This window comes from Lepisma saccharinum, chromosome 2, assembly GCF_977018435.1.
Source record: "Lepisma saccharinum chromosome 2, izLepSacc3.1, whole genome shotgun sequence".
Taxonomy (NCBI): Eukaryota; Metazoa; Arthropoda; class Insecta; order Zygentoma; family Lepismatidae; genus Lepisma; species Lepisma saccharinum.
This window is the reverse complement of record NC_139230.1, coordinates 30,406,170-30,428,685: the sequence shown is the minus strand read 5'-3', so window position 1 is coordinate 30,428,685 and position 22,516 is coordinate 30,406,170.

The window sequence follows — 22,516 nt, the reverse complement described above, 5'->3', positions numbered from 1 at the left end:
AAACGTTCACTTCGTACATTGGACATAGAACAGCAAGGAATTATGCTAACTACTAGGCTGCAGAAACAGGCTAGGCATGGTCTTGAAATTTTAAAAACCTAAAGTACAGCATGCGTAGGGTACCACCTGCCCGAATTCATCCATGCAAATATATGATGCATATGCTACCAAGGCTGTAATGTATTTTTTATAAAAAGACCAAATTTGAATAACCAGAAACCCTATAAAGCACAGTCATTTTTCATTCCCAATGTCATTATTGTAGATTTAATTGGAAAGATTAGATTGATAATACTCTCCCCAAAATCCAAGGGAACTGCTACGGTTTCAAACCACTTTTCTGCGTCCATCTGTTCTTTTAAACCTTGACGATTTCCGAAGAGGCCCTATAAGTAATTACTAATGCATTATAAATTAACTATGCTCTTTGTGGACAATGTTACATTTATATCTGACAGAATGTTCTAATGGATATGATCAAAAGGAGCTTTTAATAAAACTTCGACAAGCAAATCAATATCTACGGTATACGAATTTCAAAGAGACAAGAGATGTGGGGATGAGGATAACGCTAGGAATAGAGAGAGAGACAGAGACAGAAATGAAAATTTATACCACCAGAGATTTATTGAACCGAAAGGCAAAAGTGAACTAATGGAGAGCTTTGGAGGCGTTCTTCAGGATACGTAACTTTCCAATAGAAAATCGACGTCGAAATTATTTCCAGTCTTCAAACCACGTACATGGAGTGCAACGTAGCAAGTTTTAAAAAAATTAAAATAAAGTATCATACCTTAATTTTTGTGTAGTATAAATAGGGACGTGAAGTTTTCGTTTTATTTTTCCCTAAATTTCGATGGTATTTTTTACTGCAATTCGGTGATATTTTTCTCGGTTTAGGGCAAAATTCGATGTTATTAATTTAAAATCGGTGTTGTTTTTACCATGCATTTTCATAGTTTCTTCTTTGCTTAAGATTTTCACATTGTTTTAGTTCTGGAAAATTGAGACAAATTTTAGGTTTAATGACAAACAATTATGGCTTACCTTTGTGAGATATGACCAAAATTCTTCCATTTGGTAAACTATTTCATCTCATCAGCCACTAAATATGAAATGTTTATTGACTGATAACACCCAAATCGTTGAACACAATCACACATATGACATTTCCCTAACAATGCCAAAAAAATCCTTATGCAACCTCAAAATACCGTTTTGTGTACACACACATACACGCCCTCCCCTCCGAAACACAACAGGTGCTTCTCCCTGAAAATTTTCCCGTTCCTTAGAATTTTTCCTTGAGGGGAGATCCCTCCGAGCGAATTCTATTTCAGTACGAGGTTAAACACTGTCAGTCATGTCTGCGCCAAACTGCAGACATCTCTCTTGAATCGAACTATCACCAGCTAGACTACAGATGACAATAGTGTTTCAGGTAGTTTAAAATAAAAAAAAATTAAAAAAGGAAGTGTTATCCCCAGTTTAGATTGCATATTTCGCGTTAAAGTATAAAAATTCGGTGCTTCTCTGAAAAATGGTAGAATTCGTGTTATTTCAAGATTCCGAAACACCGAAAACATGCTTCCTTTACCTACCCAAATACATTTAACACTTTATTTTGCTTTCCTCAACTTTTCGGTGTTATCGTTAAAACGAAAACTTCAAATCCCTAAGTATAAATAATAAATTAATTATTTGTGTTTTAGTCTAATAAAGTGACAAAAAATGTACTTTCTGGCAATGAAGGTAATTCTGGACAGCATTCGTCTGTACAAAATTAAATATCAGAAGACAACTAACGTTTTGTCTTTCTCCCTTTTTTCACTGTGACGTAAAGGAAATTTTACCGGAGTACATGATCTAACGAAACATTTCTTTCCGTGTATGTTCCTGCATTAAAAGGAAGCTGGGTTAAGCTGAACGAATCGTGGTGTAGATCACACCACCTCACTATGGTCGATATTGAGAAGGTGAGGAAGGAGCATCGTCTCCACCAACCTCCGTGATGGAGGGTTTAGCGCAACGAAATACGAAGCCAGCCGTCCTAGTTTCGAATCCTGAGTAAGGCATTGTGTCTATCATCTGTTTTATCAATTCGTCATTCATCCTCACCGTCACGATTAACCTACTTGTCTTCGTTCACCTGCTCCAGAGATTCCCGGGGCAGGGTGAAAATCAGATAAAAATAAATAAATAATAAATGTCTTTATTAAGAGGGAAGGTTCAGCCTATAGGCTGCTCTTCCAATGTGATGTTACATATATAATAAACTGCATGTGGAGCAGGAAGCTAGAAGTAAATTAATACATATACTTGTAAGAGATACACAAAATGAAATGAATACACAAAGTGTTTAACTACAAATACAAAATATAAAATAATACGTAATAATAAGAGACAAAATAATACGTAATAATAAAAATAAAAATACAATTTCATGTAGCGACTAGATACCTTCAATATGTGCCGCGACTCTGCCATTGTTCCATTAAGAGTAAATATTTTACTTTACCTCTGAAACTTACGGGGTTGTTTATGCATGCGATGTTTGCAGGCAATGAATTCCATGGTTTGGGAACCGAAAAGGAGAAAGATGATTTGTAGGCCGTAGTTGAATGATAGGGTAATTCGAAATTGTTCCGCTTGCGGAACATATTCATGGATATCCCTACGAGTACGAGAATGCAGTTTTTTCAAACAGATACTGCCGTCTACCTTCTGCTAATGTACTGCAGACGAAACAGAGATAATGCAGTTTTCTCCTGTTTTCCACAATAAGAACCTGATTGTTATCGGAAGAATATGATCGGATCTTTTTATTTGAAAAATGTATCTGATGCAGGCATTTTGCACCATTTGTATCCGGGTAACCTGCTGTAATTTTTCAACAGCGCTCTAGTACGAACGGTGAGCTGCACAGTGAGCAGCGGTACTGCAACATTTGTAAGAGGGGGCGGAAAGGAGGAAGCGAGCGAGGCAGGACGCCTCGTCGATCGCGTTGGTGCAGTGTGAAGGCACGAATCTCGCCTCCACAAGTGCAAACGAGTTGCTCAAACCTGACCAATAAAGATTGCAAAGTGACGTAAATTAGCCAAAATTGAAAATCCATGTAATTATCACCATAAAAGCACCGCAAAACGTTTCTATTAGGTTCACTGTTCTAGTTGAAGAAAATGTAGAAGTGGGAGAAATTTCAGAACATAATAAGAGCAATAAATGGATTGATGCTTTATGTCCACTTTATGCACAGTAAGGCTAATCGGGACAGGACCTACAGTTTAAAGTGGGATCCGAACCACTATGTGCCTCCACCGGGAATCGAACCCGGGACCCCTTGATTACAAGGAAGAGCAATAAAGAACTGCTTTAGTATAATAATATGGTTCTACGTATAACATTTGATGAATATAAAAAAGTGCATCCTGTTCTTTTCAAGATCATGTTATCATATTTTTCTCTTCTTCCAGATAAGACTTGATTCCTCTGCTGCAAATCCTTTGTGAATAATAAGATTGATTTGCTTTATTTTACTTCGCTTTTTGTGCCACCTTTGGCTAATTTGCGAATATGGGGTGCGTGATGACATGATGAAAATGGCATTACTGTTGCTAACGAAATTCAAAAATCTGCAGTGATATGGTAGAGTCGGCCATATTAGAATGTATTGCATAGTTATTCGTGCAGTTACCAGTTGAGCCTCCTTTTGGAATGCCACCTCGGTGCGAGAATTAATTACTTTAAATCCAATCTTTTATTAATTAATAAATTAAATGTGTAGATTTTTATCTTACTGTTAGTTGGACTCATGGCTTTCTTAGACTATATATGTAAAGAAAATAACTGGCTGCTGAGAAAAAAGGGCTGGCGCCTGAATTAGTTTTAATTTTTTTCTACCCCTGTATGTATGTATGTGTATATTGTTCCAGAATTATCATAATTTCATCAAAGATTCGAGATTTCATCCAGGAGCATTAGCTCGTGGAATCCAGTGCTACGGTACTAAATGGATCCACATTCAGTACTAATAGTTGAAAAAGGTAAAGGAGAAGATAGAAATCGAGAATCATCCATTCTGCGACCGAAAACACTTCAAAATTTTAAATGTGGATCTTGGAAAAACTACCATAGAACAGTTAATTCAACGGCTTCCTCCAACCCTTTAAATATTTATAGTGCCGATCTTCTCTTCAAAGTTTATCTGAGTTCCTTGTGTGTAAACGTAACTTGAGTGGTTTTTTTTCCTTTTAACAGGGGAATAATCCACAAGCCCATAACCCTCCGAAAATTGTTCCAACGCCCCTAAAATTCTCCAAGAACACCCCGTTCAATTCAGAGAATCCGGAACAAGACTTTCTAGTCTCTTAATCTCGGTTTTAATACATGCGAAGAGACGCTTCAAAACATGTTTTATTAACATCAGAACAGAATCAGGATGGGTATTGAAATCAAGTAAATGAGGTAGCAAAGTAACAGAGTTCCAGGCGCAAAAAAATGATGGAGAAATGAAATATGAAATTCCAATTACGAAAAGTACGAGTTTCTCTTTTCACTGAAGGAAACAACGAGGCTGCAAGTATTTCATCGCTGTCAGGTAACCTCTCGCGGTTACTTACGTAAATGGGCAACCCTGCCGTACAAAATAAATAATTCAGTGTTGTGTGGATGTAAATTTCATAACTGACGGATTTCCGGGTGACCACCGGAGAAATTTTATGCCATAACGCTTGTAGATGGTTTTCACCTGTTTTCAAATCGAGTTCATTTACTCCTTCGATGGAACGCATTACTAGTTTGTAACAGTCAGCTCTAGACTAACTTTAATGCGGTTACAGTTTAGAATGTTCAACTGTAATTTTCCTCTTCATTAGTGTTGCCCACGGGACGAGACGGGACAGACTTTTAAAAATTCGAGACGAGACGAGATTGACCATGTGTCATAAGACAAACGAATATTTTCGAGACGAGACAGCATTTCCACGAGACTCCACGAGACGAGACAGGCCAAAGTCTCGTCTCGTGGGCAACACTACTCTTCATTTATTTCTTTATTTATTGTGATAACTGTAACGTACTCAACATGTATTTACAGCTTTTCTTTTCAAAGCATAAATGTTAGCTCCGGGTAGAATTCCGGTTAGGTTAAGAGCTCCAGTTTGTCCCAGGAGTCAGTGGAGTAACACCGCGCATAACGGTGGAGAAGGGGAGAAAGCGAATGGAATTAGCAAACCGTACGCGCTACTGCAAACGGTTGATAGCTGCAGTCGCGTTGTCCCTTCAAACAATCCATTTTTCCTCTCAAGCGTCCATTTGGTGAGCCCACTCGAACCTCTTCTTTCGTTCGCTTGCTCCACAGATTCCCAGAATGGACGCGTCAGAGGGAAAGGGACCGCAGCTACCAGTCGTTTGAAGCAGCGCGTACTGCTTCGTTCCTGCCACTTCCTTTCTGCTCCTCTCTGTCGTTATGTGCGGCCTTGCTCCACAGCCTCCTGGGACAAACTGTAGGCTTTCCCGATAGCATAGTGATAACATCGTCGCCTTATAATCAACGGGTCCCGGGTTCAGAACCTACAGTTCAAAGTGGCATCCCAACTACTGTGCAATGTGCCTCCACCGGAGAACGACCTCGGGATCTCTTGATTACAACGCGTCAGCGTGACCCCCTACGTCATTGGGCGGGAGGGGGGGTATTCTACAGGCGCTCAAACTGGGTGGGTCAGAGCAGCGTTATGCAATGACATCACCGTTTATTGTTTAATATCCACGACAGATATTAAACTTCCAAGTAAGTTTCCAGTAAAAAAAATCTAAAAGGAAATTTGCTTTTAACCTAAAGATAACGACAACTCGGTTACTTCCACATTCTGTCCCGGGTATCTCTGAAACGAGCGAACGAAAACAAGCCTCTGCGCAAGTAGTGACTCGAGAGGACTCAACCAATGAACGCGTGAGAGAGGAAGTGAGTGCAGCTACCAGCCGTTTTCAGTAGCGCGCACTGCTCCGCCAACTCGCTTTCTCCCGTCTCTTCCGTTATGCGCGGCCTTGATCCACAGATTCCATAAAGTACATAAAGAAATTTGAAACCCACTGAGAAGAATGATCCCGGTAATTATCCTCAAGATGTGAACGAGACTGTTTTATTTGTGTTAAGCATAACAAAGACGTCTTCAAAATATTAGCTCCTGTGGATCGCAGATGCAGGATAGGTGAAAGGGTTAAAAAAATTGACCCGTTTGAGTCAATCGCTGTAATCACGCACATCTTGAAATGATAATCCTAATTATTGCAAATCGTCGTGTGAGAACCAGAGGGACGTAACTCCAATTTATCAAATTTGCCGGAGAGAGGAAATAATGTATTCTTAGAAATATGTCTGACACTTAAAGAAGAGTTAGTAAATTGATACATGACTCCACCTTACTGCTAAGGATTAGAAGTGAAAAATTTGTCGATCTAACTCCAAATAGATCTCTTCATAAGAGATTATTTACACAAAACCGAAAACCGCATTTTTTGGAGTTGTGTTCCTCTGGTTCTCATATGACGAAATACGTAGATGGCAGAGTAATTCCATATTTACACACCGTATAAAGGCTACCTCCTTGTATCTCAGCTCAAGAGAAACTGATATGAATGTTGATTTATCATGCATTAATACATTAGAGAGAAATCAACTAACATAACGAAGAGATATATGGCAATATTTATGCAACAACCATCGAGATCGGATATATACATTCGACATATTGCACAGTGGTTCAGATCCCACATTAAACCAGGGGCGATTCCTCCATGTAGGAAGTGAGGAACTTCCTCTAGTTCATTTTTACATATTTCCAGTTCTTTACTTTTTAGGAGTTTAATGCGTGTTATAAAATTATGAGCGCAATGTACGTCGTACAATTGCCTAGGTTAGCTACTGTCAAGAGTTGACTGCTCTCGGTCGATCCAGTAGCAGTCAGTCCAAAAAACTCGGCGGTCATCCTACAGACAGATGGGTGGTGGTGGAAGGGGCAATGCAAGGGAGTGGGGAAAGGTTACGAAGATCGGCAAGGATCGAGGAAAGGGAGTATGCCGATCCAGCGGAAAGCTTTTTTGCAACCATGCTACGATCCATCCTCTCTCTCTCTCTCTTCTTCATCCTGCCCGATTTAGTTCGTCAGGAGATTTTATGGTAGGAAATCTGTAGAAAGTTGGGGTAAACAATTTTCTCAAACCTTTTTAAGTTCGATGTTGAACCAATGTCGTTTGCTGTACCATTTTAAACAAATTTGGGTGGAAATTTACACTATTACATAACTGGTAAGTTATGTAATAGTGTAAACGCAAGTTCAAAACTCTAGAAAAGCAGATGCAGAATTACAATTATCCGAAAAAATAAATAATTAATAATAAATCCTACCACAATTTAGAAGTATTTAGCATAATTTCGAAGTTTAAGCAACACTTTTTATTATCGTCAATCCACACGACAGGGAGGGGGAAGAGAATATAAATTCTTGCAAAATCTGAAATATCTTCAATGTTATTTTGGTCGATTTTTATAGGTTTACATTAAAAAAATTCGTAGTTCAAAGTGAGGAGCAAGGGCCCCTTGCCACACCTTGAGCATGGCCTACAGCTAACATTCTAAATGGAATGGGTAGTACAAGCAAGGCACGTGAATGTAATTGAACCCCTTTCTCAACCCTTTCTCGGTTTACCATAACTTCTTCCTACACTCCGAAAAGGCCACGAGTCGCCACTGCATTAAACTGTAGGTCTAGTCCCCATTAGCCTATCTGTGCATAAAATGGACTTTAAAACCCAAACTCAAACAGATTTATACAACAAAGGTAGAGTTGATTGAAGAAGGTTGATAGGGCAAATTGCAATCTTAGTTATCCTGGAAAAAAGTGAAGGAATTGCGCAGTTGGTTGATGCTTTCTCCACTAGTCCAATTATAATTTCTATACACTCTGTCTCAGAAATCTGTTGAGTAAGGGGAGAATGCAGTGCGTGCTGCTGTAAACAGCCGGTAGCTGCGCCCGTGTTCTCTCCATACACTGACTTCCCCTCTCACGCGTTCATTGGTCGAGCTCTCTCGAGTCCTACTTGCGCAGAGGGCATCTTTCGTTCGCTTGCTCCAGAGATTCCCGGGACAGTGTGTGCTAATATTTAAAATACGCACCATTTCCTTCTAATTCAATCCTTTGTGTACCCATAGTTGACTTCCATACAGCCTGCACTAAACGTGCTACAAAAAACGTATGCAAAATGTTTGCCATAATTTGCTTTTATATGTCATTCTATTGATATCTCAAGTAATCCATTTATAGTGTAAATATCCATGAGCTTCTTTTGTGTACATTACGCTTCCAACGAGCTCTATGACTATGAACCTTTGAACTTTTTCATGAATGAGTGTGGTTGACAGGGTTTGAATAATGTTCGAGGTCAATTCGTTTTTAATCCAGCAGATATTTCTATTTCTATGGGTAGTAATCAGCAAAGCTGAAATACCTTTATGCGATTGTTATGTCCGTTCGTCCAACTATAAATATCTCAGACACTACCAGGGCTGTAAAAACGAATTTTTGTAGACTGACAAATTCTAGAAATAGCAGCCCAACGCATTATAAATGGGACTGGATCGGACTGTTCGTATAACCATCAGAGACAACGAACAATCTAAAGTGACCTGTCGATATCTGGGAAACTGTACTTCGTCCCAGGAGTCTATGGGGCAACAAAGCGTATAACGGCAGAAAACTGGTGAAAGCAAGTGGGCGGAGCAAAGCAGTATCTGAAGCCGTTTAGCTCCCTCCATGCAATCCCTTCCCCTCTCACGTGTTCATTAATCGAGCCCTCTCGAATCACTTTCTGCGCAGAGGACTTGTTTTCGTCTTCTTGCTCCACAGACTCCTGGGACGCAGTATAGCAAATGCAAAGATTTGAATTTTCTAAAATTGTAGATCTACCAAGTGTCAATTAAAGCGTCATAAATTATTGCGGTTCCCTAACCCGTCTATCTATGGCAGTCAAATAATATAACGTTACGATATTTAACGTTACGATATCGTCATAACTATTCAAACTAAGCTACCTGAACCCAATAAGGTTTGTGATTGTTTCTAACGGTTTGCAATGTCAGAATGGTAAAACTAATTGCAAGATTCAAAAGAGGGAATATTTCTGGAAGTTTACTGAAAATTAGAGCCAATTCCAAATAATAACATGGATGTAAGGAAGATCTTATTAAAAAGTTACATTTAGGCCATTTTGTTCTTTCACATCAAAATATGCAACAGAAATTGTAAAGAAAGTTATTTTTATAGGTGGATAATTATATTGATATACTTGCATTTTATTTGCATGATGACATATGAGATTTGCACAAAGAAATAGCATTGTTTACAAACCAGTAAACAAGGGAATGACATGTAACAATTTGTTACCAGAAGACCATGTGATACACATCACAGTCTGGGCAAATGAAAGGTCCATCATCATCCCTAGTGAGAACCACACATTCTACGTGAACATAAGAGTAACAAATGTCACATTTGCGCATGTCCTTCTCGATATATTCCTATGTAGGCCATATTGAGTCCACCTTACACAGTGTTCTTTTTTTCCTTGTTATAAACAATACTTTCGATTACAGTCTAAACTAAGTATGTTGTTGTAAAGTACAAATTATGAGCTATAATATGGACTAGAGGTATAAATACCTATCACTGGTAAGATGTAGTAAGTAATAACTTCCATATGCAATATTAGATCACGTAGAATACAATCACGAAAACCAGCTATTTCGCTTCATTGTCCTCAAGTTACTGTAGTATAGGTACAGCCAACAAGTTCAATCACACCATTCTGACAGTCTAAATGACATACTAGCGTCATCTGTGACATTAGCCATGTAATTACTTGGAAACAGCAAATAGGCCATATTGGGTACTAGACCATATTGGGTTCAGGTACCTCACAAATATGAGGTTGAAACAAATTCAAGGAACTGCAATTAACCAAGCTTGAAAAGTCGAACAAATAGTTTATCCTGTATTGTTTACTTTACTCATTTACGTCGATTTTTCCTTTGTACAAAAAATTATCTTTGTGTTCTTACACATTATATTTAGTTTTGAGCAACCACAAGGAAAAGAACCTTTGGCCAAAAATCTGCGCGCAACTTTCCCTCCATTGCTTCAACTCGGGCCATAAGGAAGCATGCTCCACTCTGCCCCTCCCCTTCTCGTGGGATGGATTGATTGAATTTGTAATTTTGGGTGCGTCAGCACTTAGGCTATTTTGCACCCGTCACATTATACGGGGTCCAACCCCTTACCGTAACTAAAATATAACTAATTTAACATAACTGTCATGTCGGACTAAATTTTTCTAACTTGGGATAAAAGCTGAGGTTGTCAAGGGGCATCCAGCACACGTAAGGACAAGACACAGAGCCCTACAAGGGCTCCAGACGCCAGAGCCTCGTTAGTTTGCAAAATGCATTCCCCTCCACGCGAGACTACGCTGCACAGGAGTCGCGGGTCTGCGGTGGTTCCACTACAGTATATCGTAAGCTTAATTTATCATATAAATATACATGAAAAACCCATAGTTGTAGGTATTAAAGTGCTGGATTCTCAACTAACGATCGCAGGTTCAAATCCTGTGGAAGAGAATGAACATGTTCATCATGATCACTGCATACATGTCGTGACATTAATGCGATGATACAGGATACAATTTCCCAACTTCAACGAAAAAAAGTAGTAATACCATTATAATACTTATTATGAATATGAAATTAGTGTTAGAAAAGTGGGTGAAAATAGAGAATCCTACGAGAGAGATGAGCTCAAACAAAAGGCGTTCGGTACTCTAGACAAAACGTATCAAATCTAGACAGGATTTATTAAGTGTGCAATTGTTTCTACACAAGAAGTAATCGCCTCCTTGCCTCTCTCTGTATTTCTTCCCATGCCTCTCATAAACACGCACGCACAAAGAAATAAATAGAAAATGTAGCCCTGAATTATGTATTTTAATTCACAGCAAGTTGCTGTCTCTCCCAATAAATGTTAGATGGCACAGTTTGAAAGTGTCGTGCCTGTTCTCAGCATCAATTCATGGTTTATCTCTCAAATCTCCAGTGAGAGTAAGATGTGGTGTATCATTCCCTCTTTCTTCCTTATCGTTCTGATTTATACCAATACCTTCTCCAACAGTGCGAGTGGAAAAGAAATTAAGAAATGAAAGGACCATAGGTTCGTTACAATGAAACAGTACGAAATTATTATTTTTCTTTACAGAAAAAAACACTCCACGGCCCTTCATAAAGTATTTTGTGGCTTGTGATATGATAAATAATTTATATTTTAATATTATATTTTTTATATTTTCAAATATTAATACTATATTATGTGTGTTTGAATTTTCTATTGTACAGGTAGAAATCATGAAATTACGCCAAATTCTATCTGAAAAACACCAATACTTTGTGTGAATTGGGTTGCCTAAACGCACGGCCATGAAATTAGGCGGGTGACAGAAGCTCGCGCTGTTGCCACGTCAAAGCACAACCTCGTGTGTTCGGAGGTTTAAGAGAATGAAAGATCTCATTGTAGAGTTGTAGATATGGGACTCCATTTCTGGGGCCTGTAACGAATTTCAATTCACACGATCACCAGCTCTGTATCTTATGAGAGTCGAAAGTGCCCCGGAGAGAGGTGGGTCTAACGCTCGAACTAGGCAACGCAGCCCGGTTGACGTTGCCACACAGTGTGCGAGAACCAGCTATAGATCCACCAAGCTTTATGAAACCTCGGAAAATATGCGAACTGCTGGTTTCCCTATGGCTTAAACTGGCGACACTAGCACCACTGCTCCCACGCCAGGGTTTTAGATGCCTTGGTGGATCTATACTTTTGTCCCGCTCTCGTTTTGCTTTCCCATATGTGGCACCAGCGCAATTCTGCCCAGCCGCCAATTTTCATGGCCGTGCGTTTAGCATAAAATGTCGCTGAACATTTTATGAGCACTGTACAAAATTCTTTAATGGGTATAGTATGTCGTTTTACATCATTCAGCCTCAATGGGAATAGATGACCACAAATAGGACAGTGAGCAGTAAGGCTGAACAGAGGTATGAACTAGATTTGTTTTCGATTTGTTTAATTTTTCCGCAGATATATCTACGAACTGTACATAAAATACGTTCTGCAGCTAACCTAGCAACAAATCGGGATATCGATCAGGTTCTGGAACTCACCTGGTTGATATCCTGAGGAAATCTCTTTATCTGTTAATCCACGTTTGACGAAAGGGGGTTATGAAGAAAAACCGTCGCGATCCTCATTTATGAACTAATATTAGCTTTATGACGTCCTATAAAAGTATTATCAATGCTGTTTACGGCGCTGGCAGAGGGTTGAAGGGTGAAATAAGCCACATCCTAATTTAATCAGTTCCTGCAAGACTCTTCCACGTGTTAACTTCTATGGTTAAAGCAGCGCCTGGTTGGCTGTCCCCGTGGCTTCACCTTAGGAGCACGCTAGAGGCAAGTGTCTTCTCGAATGGGTCAGGTGGAACAAGAGTGTCACGCAGTCGACATCTAATAATAGGGAGTCTCTGGAGGGTTGAACATGATGGAGCCAATATTTCACGGGAAGTTCATAACGAGTAATATATCCTGCCACAAGAAGGTCCTATGGGAGACGGCATTTTTTGCAGATCATTGCCAGCTTTCTCTACATAAAGTCAACAACCAATAAAGACAGTTTACATGTAAAATATTGTTGTGCCATAATGTCAGTTTCAATCCTGACAGTGACAACTATTATAGGGACATATGTCTGCATTTTAAGAACAGACTCTTCTGTTATGACTGAAAATAGCACGTGTAAGCTGCAAGTAGGAGACACATATATCGCTAAGAAGTAAATGTAAAACACAAATATCGGGCTTCCCTTACGGCATAGTAGCTTAGTCTGTCGCTTTGTAATCAAGGAGTCCCGAGGTGAATTCCCGGTGGATGCTCACTGCACAGTGGTTTGGATCTCACTTTCAACTGTAGGTCCAGTCCTGATTAAGTATATCACAGCATGAATTGGATTTACACCAAACAAACGAAACCAAAATTTTAAAGTTAATAAAAATATATTATGTTGTTCGACCCTGTCAATTATACCTGCCATTTCGGCATCCGGTTAAAATTCAAGATCGTGCACTGCCATGTGCTTTCATTACGCCAACTATTTGTATTATCAGTCATTTCCTTCGGTTACCAACCACACTAATTGGTTTCATATGACAGACATGATTTCCAATGAATGGTAATAGCATAGTGGTGCTCAAAACATGGCGGTTGTTGGGCAACATTTTTATGAAAAAGCTTTGGCATGAATTTACAATACCAGACCCCTTTCCAATTTCTTTCAAATTTCGCGTACTCACTAACTTAGACCTTCTAATCACGAAACTGCAGTTAATATTTGGCGGTCACTTGTAGAAATTAAAAAACAAAAAAACGAAATAACCATTCACGGATAGCACCACGAACCATTGACGGTAGGGTTAGGTTAGGTTACGATTGGCAAACATAGTTAGACTTTGGATTCGTAGAACCATTCCCGGATAGTCCCACGAATCATTCACGGTAAGGTTAGGTTAGGTTAGGAAAAAATAGTTCATTTCGTTTTTATTTTTAAATTTCTACAAGTGACCGCCAAATATTAACTTGGAATTCGTAAGACCATTCACAGGTAGCCCCAAAAACCATTCCCGGATAGTCCCATGAACCATTCACGGTAAGGTTAGGTTAGGTTAGGAAAACATAGTTCATTTCGGGTTTTTTTTTTTTGTTTGTTTTTCTTTCAATTTCTACAAGTGACCGCCAAATATTAACTGCAGATTCGTGGTTAGAAGGTCTAAATTAGTGAGTACGCGATATTTGAAAGAAATTGGAGAGGGTTCTGGTATTGTAAATTCGTTCCAAAGCTTTCGTAATATATCACAAATGCATTGTGCGTTACAATTGATTGATTGATTTGGTTTATATTACTTATTGTATGTACTTATTATTACAAATTTATTCATAAGAAGAAAGAAGTATTGTGTAAACATTTATTAGTAGAAGTTGAATTAGATAAGCTCGGTCGCTATTTAATATTCGCAATTTAATTTGCACGTACTTATAACTAATTTGCACGGGTTTTAATTAATTTGCATATAATTAAGAACTAATTTGCATAATCTGAATTAATTTGCATATCATTAGAATACTTTACATTTATGTATTTGCATGTTTATAACTTTTTATGAATATATAATTATTTATTTTATGAAAAATATGTATATAGAAGGTAATTAGAGGTACTAAACGCTATGCATATGTTTTTATATTCATTACTGCAAAGTATGTAAAGTATAAATCGATAATATTAATGTTTATAATATTGAAAATAAGAGTTTATGGTTTATGAACCGCTATGAACGCTGGTAATGGTACGAAAGAAGACGGTCCCGGTATTCGAACCCGCGATATGCAACGGTAATATTTATTGTGTACTATGTAATAATGTTATATGGCATGTAATATATTGAGCGGAGACGAACTATGTATAACGTGTGAGCTGAGTCTGATGCCAGACAGACAAGGGTGAACTCCGCGCAGGTAGAGGAGAAAGGAATTTGGGGGAAGTGCGCTCAAGGTCAAATGACGTCACAACGTCAGAACAAAGAAGGAACCTGATTCACCAATCAGAGATCGCGTCGGTAGGTTTTCAGAACCGGTTTTTTCAAGGTTAACCAGTACGCAAGAACAGGAGAAAGGTATGCAATGCCGTAGGGCAGGGGAGGGATTCAACCAGACAACAAAGGATGTCTGAGAAAGCGCAGCAATGGTCAAATCTCTGAAGCTATGCGTCGCTTGTAGAACCGGTTTCCGCCGCCAATTAATATTCCGCTCAGGGTTGCCCTAAGGCACAGGACGCTTTAGCGAGGTTTTTCGATACCCAATTAGATTGGAGCGAGAACTTTATTTTGAACAAGGAGAACGAAGCGTAGGGGTTTATTATATGTACTAGGAAAAAGGGAGAGCTATCAGGGACGGGGCCTACAGTTTTCACTATTTGCTTTTATCACGGGGTAACGAACCTAGGACCCTTTAATTATTGATTTAGGTAGTAAATGTATGTTACTGTGTGCTATTTAACTTAATTTTGAGTTTATTTTTTACCAAACTTTGACTTTATGTCAAACATTTTTCCAGCTTATCCTTATTTTTACAAAAATAACACAATTTCATCTATTCAGGCAACATTTTTTTTATTAAATTTTGGAATCACAAAGACATTTTTTCAACTTTTAACTTATTATTTTACAACTTTGTTAATTTTTTACCAAAATAACACTGTTTATACTATTCAGGCAACATTTTTTTATTAATTTTGGATTCACAAAGACATTTTTTTCAACTTTTAACTTATTATTTTACAACTTCATGTTAATTTTTACCAAAATAACACTATTTATACTATTCAGGCAACATTTTTTCATTAAACTTTGGATTCACAAAGACATTCTTTCAACTTTTAACTTATTATTTTACAACTTTGTTAATTTTTACCAAAATAACACTATTTATACTATTCAGGCAACATTTTATATTAAATTTTGGATTCACAAAGACATTTTTTCAACTTTTAACTTATTATTTTACAACTTTATGTTAATTTTTTATCAAAATAACACTATTTATACTATTCAGGAAAGACTGTTAGTTATATTTTCGACACACAAAGACATTTTTTTCAACTTTTAACTTATTATTTTACAACTTTATGTTAATTTTTACCAAAATAACACTATTTATACTATTCAGGCAACATTTTTTCATTAAATTTTGGATTCACAAAGACATTCTTTCAACTTTTAACTTATTATTTTACAACTTTATGTTAATTTTTACCAAAATAACACTATTTATACTATTCAGGCAACATTTTTTCATTAAATTTTGGATTCACAAAGACATTTTTTTCAACTTTTAACTTATTATTTTACTACTTTATGTTAATTTTTACCAAAATAACACTATTTATACTATTCAGGCAACATTTTATATTAAATTTTGGATTCACAAAGACATTTTTTTCAACTTTTAACTTATTATTTTACAACTTTATGTTAATTTTTTATCAAAATAACACTATTTATACTATTCAGGAAAGACTTTAATTATATTTTCGACACACAAAGACATTTTTTTCAACTTTTAACTTATTATTTTACAACTTTATGTTAATTTTTTATCAAAATAACACTATTTATACCATTCAGGAAAGACTTTTAGTTATATTTTCGACACACAAAGTGTGTTTTTTCAACTTCTATCTGTTAATTTCACAAGTTTAGGCTTATTATTACCAAAATAATACAATTCAATCTGTTCAGGAAAGACTTTTAGTTATATTTTCGACACTCAAAGTGTGTTTTTCAACTTCTATCTGTTTATTTCACAAGTTTAGGCTTATTATTACCAAAATAATACAATTCAATCTGTTCAGGAAAGACTTTTAGTTACATTTTCGACACACAAAGTGTGTGTTCTCAACTGGTATCTGTTTATTTCACAAGTCTAGGCTTATTATTACTAAAATAACACAATTCAATCTGTTCAGGAAAGACTTGTACTTACATTTTCGACACACAAAGTGTGTGTTCTCAACTTCTATTTGTTTATTTCACAAGTTTAGGCTTATTATTACCAAAATAACACAATTCAATCTGTTCAGGAAAGACTTGTACTTACATTTTCGACACACAAAGTGTGTGTTCTCAACTTCTATTTGTTTATTTCACAAGTTTAGGCTTATTATTACTCAAATAACACAATTTCATCTATTCAGGATATTTTGTATTTACAAAGAGATTTTTTCAACTTTTAATTTTTTATTTACAAGTTTATGCCTATTTTTTTACTCAAATAACACAATTCTATCTGTTTAGGAAAGACTTTTAGTTATATTTTCTACACACAAAGTGTGAGTTTTCAATTTTTATCTGTTTATTTCACAAGTTTAGCCTAATATTTACTCAAATAACACTATTTATACTATTCAGGCAACATTTTTTATTAAATTTTGGACACACACACACACACACACACACACACACACCCCCACACACAGATATATTTTCCAAGTTTACAGGGTTATTCTCTAAGTTTACTCAAATAACACATTTTAAATGTGTTTTGAATTAAACTTTGTACACACGAAGTGTGTTTCGTCAATTCAAGAAAGTTTTCAATTATATTTTGGATGCAAAAGTATGTTTTGTCAAGTTCTACCCTTTTATTTTACAAGTTTAGGCTTATTATTACTCAAATAACTAATTTCATTTATTCAGACAACATTTTGTTTGTTATATTTTACTCACAAAGACATTTTATCAATTTTTAATTTATTATTTCACAAGTTTATGTAATTTTTTATTCTAATAACACAATTTTAACTATTCAGGCAACATTTTTGTTGCAATTTGGACTTACAAAGAGATTTTTTTAAATCTTTGTATTAAATTTTCTATTTATTGCGTTTTGTATTTCACATTCGATATTACAAAGTTCTAAGGTGTGTATAATATTTCAAACTATTTTCAGGGTGTATTTGTTAATGCATTTGGATAATAACTATTAGGTTTTTGGATGAACTAATGTTAAGAATATTTCAACCAATCAGAAAATGTGTCGTTTTTATTTCCACCAATCAGAAAACGCATCGGTTTTATTTCATCCAATTAGAAAACGCGTTGATTTTATTTCAACCAATCAGAGAAGGCGTCAGTTTTGCTTATGAGGTATAAAAACTGCGTAAAAGCAAGCAGAAGCTATTTTGAGAAGTATTTGTGAAGCATTGTGTCAGAGAAGACATCAAGTTGTGATTATTGGCCGTGAGTTTCAGACAAAGAACTCAAGAGAAGCTATAATTAAGGTAAATGATTTTTATTATGTAGCGTTTTTTAAACAACATGTAAATGCTAATATTGAAACGAAGAAAACGTCAATACAAACCAAAAAGAATATGCGTAATGTGAACAAGTACTACAACTATTTTTTTTTTCAGGTGCTTCTAATTTTGTGTGTGTGACTGAAAGGGATCATTAGTGAAAGATGGCGTCTTCAACCTCCACAAACAAGGCTAACCACACTACGGTGAGTACCTCGCAAGAGATTTTACCACTGGAATGTATTATTTCTCCACTAGTTTTCGAAATAATATATAAATCTAGAAAACAAAGAAACGAAAAAAGCAAATACATAAATGAATATGCGTAATATAAACAAGTACTACAACCATGTTTCTATTTTTCAGGTGTTCTTATTTGTGTATCTGTGAGTGGAAGGGTCTGTTACTGGAAATAACGCCAACAAAGTAACCGACAAGGACATGAGTCAAATAATTGCATCATGTCCATGTTTTTCCAATTATATCTATAAGGATTGTGTGTTGGAGACTTTGAAGAGGTATACACCTGGCAAGTATATTATATGCTGGGGATGTTATTCTAATCAAGGCAACCAACTAGCCCACGATTGTGTTGTTAACCATTTCTACGAGTGTGAGTGCGTATGCTGTAAAGATGAAGATTTACTCTCTGAACGTTATTTTACTTGCCAAGGAGAACTCTGTTTGAATAAATGCCAACGATGTGTTAAGTGGATGTGCGAGAGAATCCAGTATTATTTACAGGATTTGGATAAGACAAAACATATTTTTGATTTTTATATTACTAACCATGAGGATGTTGCGGATGCTTTGACGGCACACGAGGTACAGACAGAATACAAAGCTTTTTATAGTGTGTTATGTGAAATTTCAAACAATATCGAACTAGTGAAAACTCTTATAGATCCTATACGCTCAGCAGAGCTTACTTATGGTAGCACAGGATTTTTGTGAGAGTTGAATAGAGACTGACTAATAACAGCGAAAATGGTGCAATACATTATTGATGTACAAGGATTTATTTATAACAGAAAATTTATATTGCGTGAGATTTGTGTGAGTTCTACAAATTTGGACACTGTGTATTATGCGCTTGTGAGTGTTCCCGATTATTTCAAAGAGAACAAAGAATCGCGCTGGATTAAAGACAATCTCCATGCATTAATGTATGATATTCCTTGTGGATGTGAAATATACTATGTCCGGAGGGCAGTTAGGAACTTGAACTGTCAAGGTGGTACATTTTTCTGCAAAGGAAAATCCCAAATAATCAAAGATTTGTTTAATATTGATAACATTGTTGATTTACAAACTGTAAACTGCCCATCCCTTAAGAATTTGTATATGTTTCAAGGAGGATTGTGCAAGTATCATTCTGATACTTCTCCCCCAGCTGAACAAGGTTGCGCATTCAGAAATGTTCAAAGACTTGTATGTTGGTACAATAATAAAAATATTAATGTGTAATGTATTTTAGTGCAAATAATAAAGATTTGTGAAAAAGAAATGTTTTCTATGTTGTTATTTAATTTTAAAGCCTGCATTCAAGGTATTTTCAATTATTACTGGTTTTTTGGCTACATCAACACTTGGGTTATTTCCATTTGGTTTATTATACGTGGCTACAATCACTATCTGAACACTGAAATTCTCTGATTGAAACTAAAAGCTTAGGCTGTAACTAGGGACTTAGTATGTATTTTAATAAAAAATGTTGCCTGAATAGTATAAATAGTGTTATTTGAGTAAATATTAGGCTAAACTTGTGAAATAAACAGATAAAAATTGAAAACTCACACTTTGTGTGTAGAAAATATAACTAAAAGTCTTTCCTAAACAGATAGAATTGTGTTATTTGAGTAAAAAAATAGGCATAAACTTGTAAATAAAAAATTAAAAGTTGAAAAAATCTCTTTGTAAATACAAAATATCCTGAATAGATGAAATTGTGTTATTTGAGTAATAATAAGCCTAAACTTGTGAAATAAACAAATAGAAGTTGAGAACACACACTTTGTGTGTCGAAAATGTAAGTACAAGTCTTTCCTGAACAGATTGAATTGTGTTATTTTGGTAATAATAAGCCTAAACTTGTGAAATAAACAAATAGAAGTTGAGAACACACACTTTGTGTGTCGAAAATGTAAGTACAAGTCTTTCCTGAACAGATTGAATTGTGTTATTTTAGTAATAATAAGCCTAGACTTGTGAAATAAACAGATACCAGTTGAGAACACACACTTTGTGTGTCGAAAATGTAACTAAAAGTCTTTCCTGAACAGATTGAATTGTATTATTTTGGTAATAATAAGCCTAAACTTGTGAAATAAACAGATAGAAGTTGAAAAACACACTTTGAGTGTCGAAAATATAACTAAAAGTCTTTCCTGAACAGATTGAATTGTATTATTTTGGTAATAATAAGCCTAAACTTGTGAAATTAACAGATAGAAGTTGAAAAAACACACTTTGTGTGTCGAAAATATAACTAAAAGTCTTTCCTGAATGGTATAAATAGTGTTATTTTGATAAAAAATTAACATAAAGTTGTAAAATAATAAGTTAAAAGTTGAAAAAAATGTCTTTGTGTGTCGAAAATATAACTAAAAGTCTTTCCTGAATAGTATAAATAGTGTTATTTTGATAAAAAATTAACATAAAGTTGTAAAATAATAAGTTAAAAGTTGAAAAAAATGTCTTTGTGAATCCAAAATTTAATATAAAATGTTGCCTGAATAGTATAAATAGTGTTATTTTGGTAAAAATTAACATAAAGTAGTAAAATAATAAGTTAAAAGTTGAAAAAAATGTCTTTGTGAATCCAAAATTTAATGAAAAAATGTTGCCTGAATAGTATAAATAGTGTTATTTTGGTAAAAATTAACATAAAGTTGTAAAATAATAAGTTAAAAGTTGAAGGAATGTCTTTGTGAATCCAAAATTTAATGAAAAAATGTTGCCTGAATAGTATAAATAGTGTTATTTTGGTAAAAATTAACATAAAGTTGTAAAATAATAAGTTAAAAGTTGAAAAAAATGTCTTTGTGAATCCAAAATTAATGAAAAAATGTTGCCTGAATAGTATAAATAGTGTTATTTTGGTAAAAATTAACATAAAGTTGTAAAATAATAAGTTAAAAGTTGAAAGAATGTCTTTGTGAATCCAAAATTTAATGAAAAAATGTTGCCTGAATAGTATAAATAGTGTTATTTTGGTAAAAATTAACATAAAGTTGTAAAATAATAAGTTAAAAGTTGAAAAAAATGTCTGTGTGTCGAAAATATAACTAACAGTCTTTCCTGAATAGTATAAATAGTGTTATTTTTGATAAAAAATTAACATAAAGTTGTAAAATAATAAGTTAAAAGTTGAAAAAATGTCTTTGTGAATCCAAAATTTAATATAAAATGTTGCCTGAATAGTATAAATAGTGTTATTTTGGTAAAAATTAACAAAGTTGTAAAATAATAAGTTAAAAGTTGAAAGAATGTCTTTGTGAATCCAAAATTTAATGAAAAAATGTTGCCTGAATAGTATAAATAGTGTTTTTTTTTTTTAAATTAACATGAAGTTGTAAAATAATAAGTTAAAAGTTGAAAAAAATGTCTTTGTGAATCCAAAATTAATGAAAAAATGTTGCCTGAATAGTATAAACAGTGTTATTTTGGTAAAAAATTAACAAAGTTGTAAAATAATAAGTTAAAAGTTGAAAAAATGTCTTTGTGATTCCAAAATTTAATAAAAAAAATGTTGCCTGAATTGATGAAATTGTGTTATTTTTGTAAAAATAAGGATAAGCTGGAAAAATGTTTGACATAAAGTCAAAGTTTGGTAAAAAAATAAACTCAAAATTAAGTTAAATAGCACACAGTAACATACATTTACTACCTAAATCAATAATTAAAGGGTCCTAGGTTCGTTACCCCGTGATAAAAGCAAATAGTGAAAACTGTAGGCCCCGTCCCTGATAGCTCTCCCTTTTTCCTAGTACATATAATAAACCCCTACGCTTCGTTCTCCTTGTTCAAAATAAAGTTCTCGCTCCAATCTAATTGGGTATCGAAAAACCTCGCTAAAGCGTCCTGTGCCTTAGGGCAACCCTGAGCGGAATATTAATTGGCGGCGGAAACCGGTTATACAAGCGACGCATAGCTTCAGAGATTTGACCATTGCTGCGCTTTCTCAGACATCCTTTGTTGTCTGGTTGAATCCCTCCCCTGCCCTACGGCATTGCATACCTTTCTCCTGTTCTTGCGTACTGGTTAACCTTGAAAAAACCGGTTCTGAAAACCTACCGACGCGATCTCTGATTGGTGAATCAGGTTCCTTCTTTGTTCTGACGTTGTGACGTCATTTGACCTTGAGCGCACTTCCCCCAAATTCCTTTCTCCTCTACCTGCGCGGAGTTCACCCTTGTCTGTCTGGCATCAGACTCAGCTCACACGTTATTTATAGTTCGTCTCCGCTCAATATATTACATGCCATATAACATTATTACATAGTACACAATAAA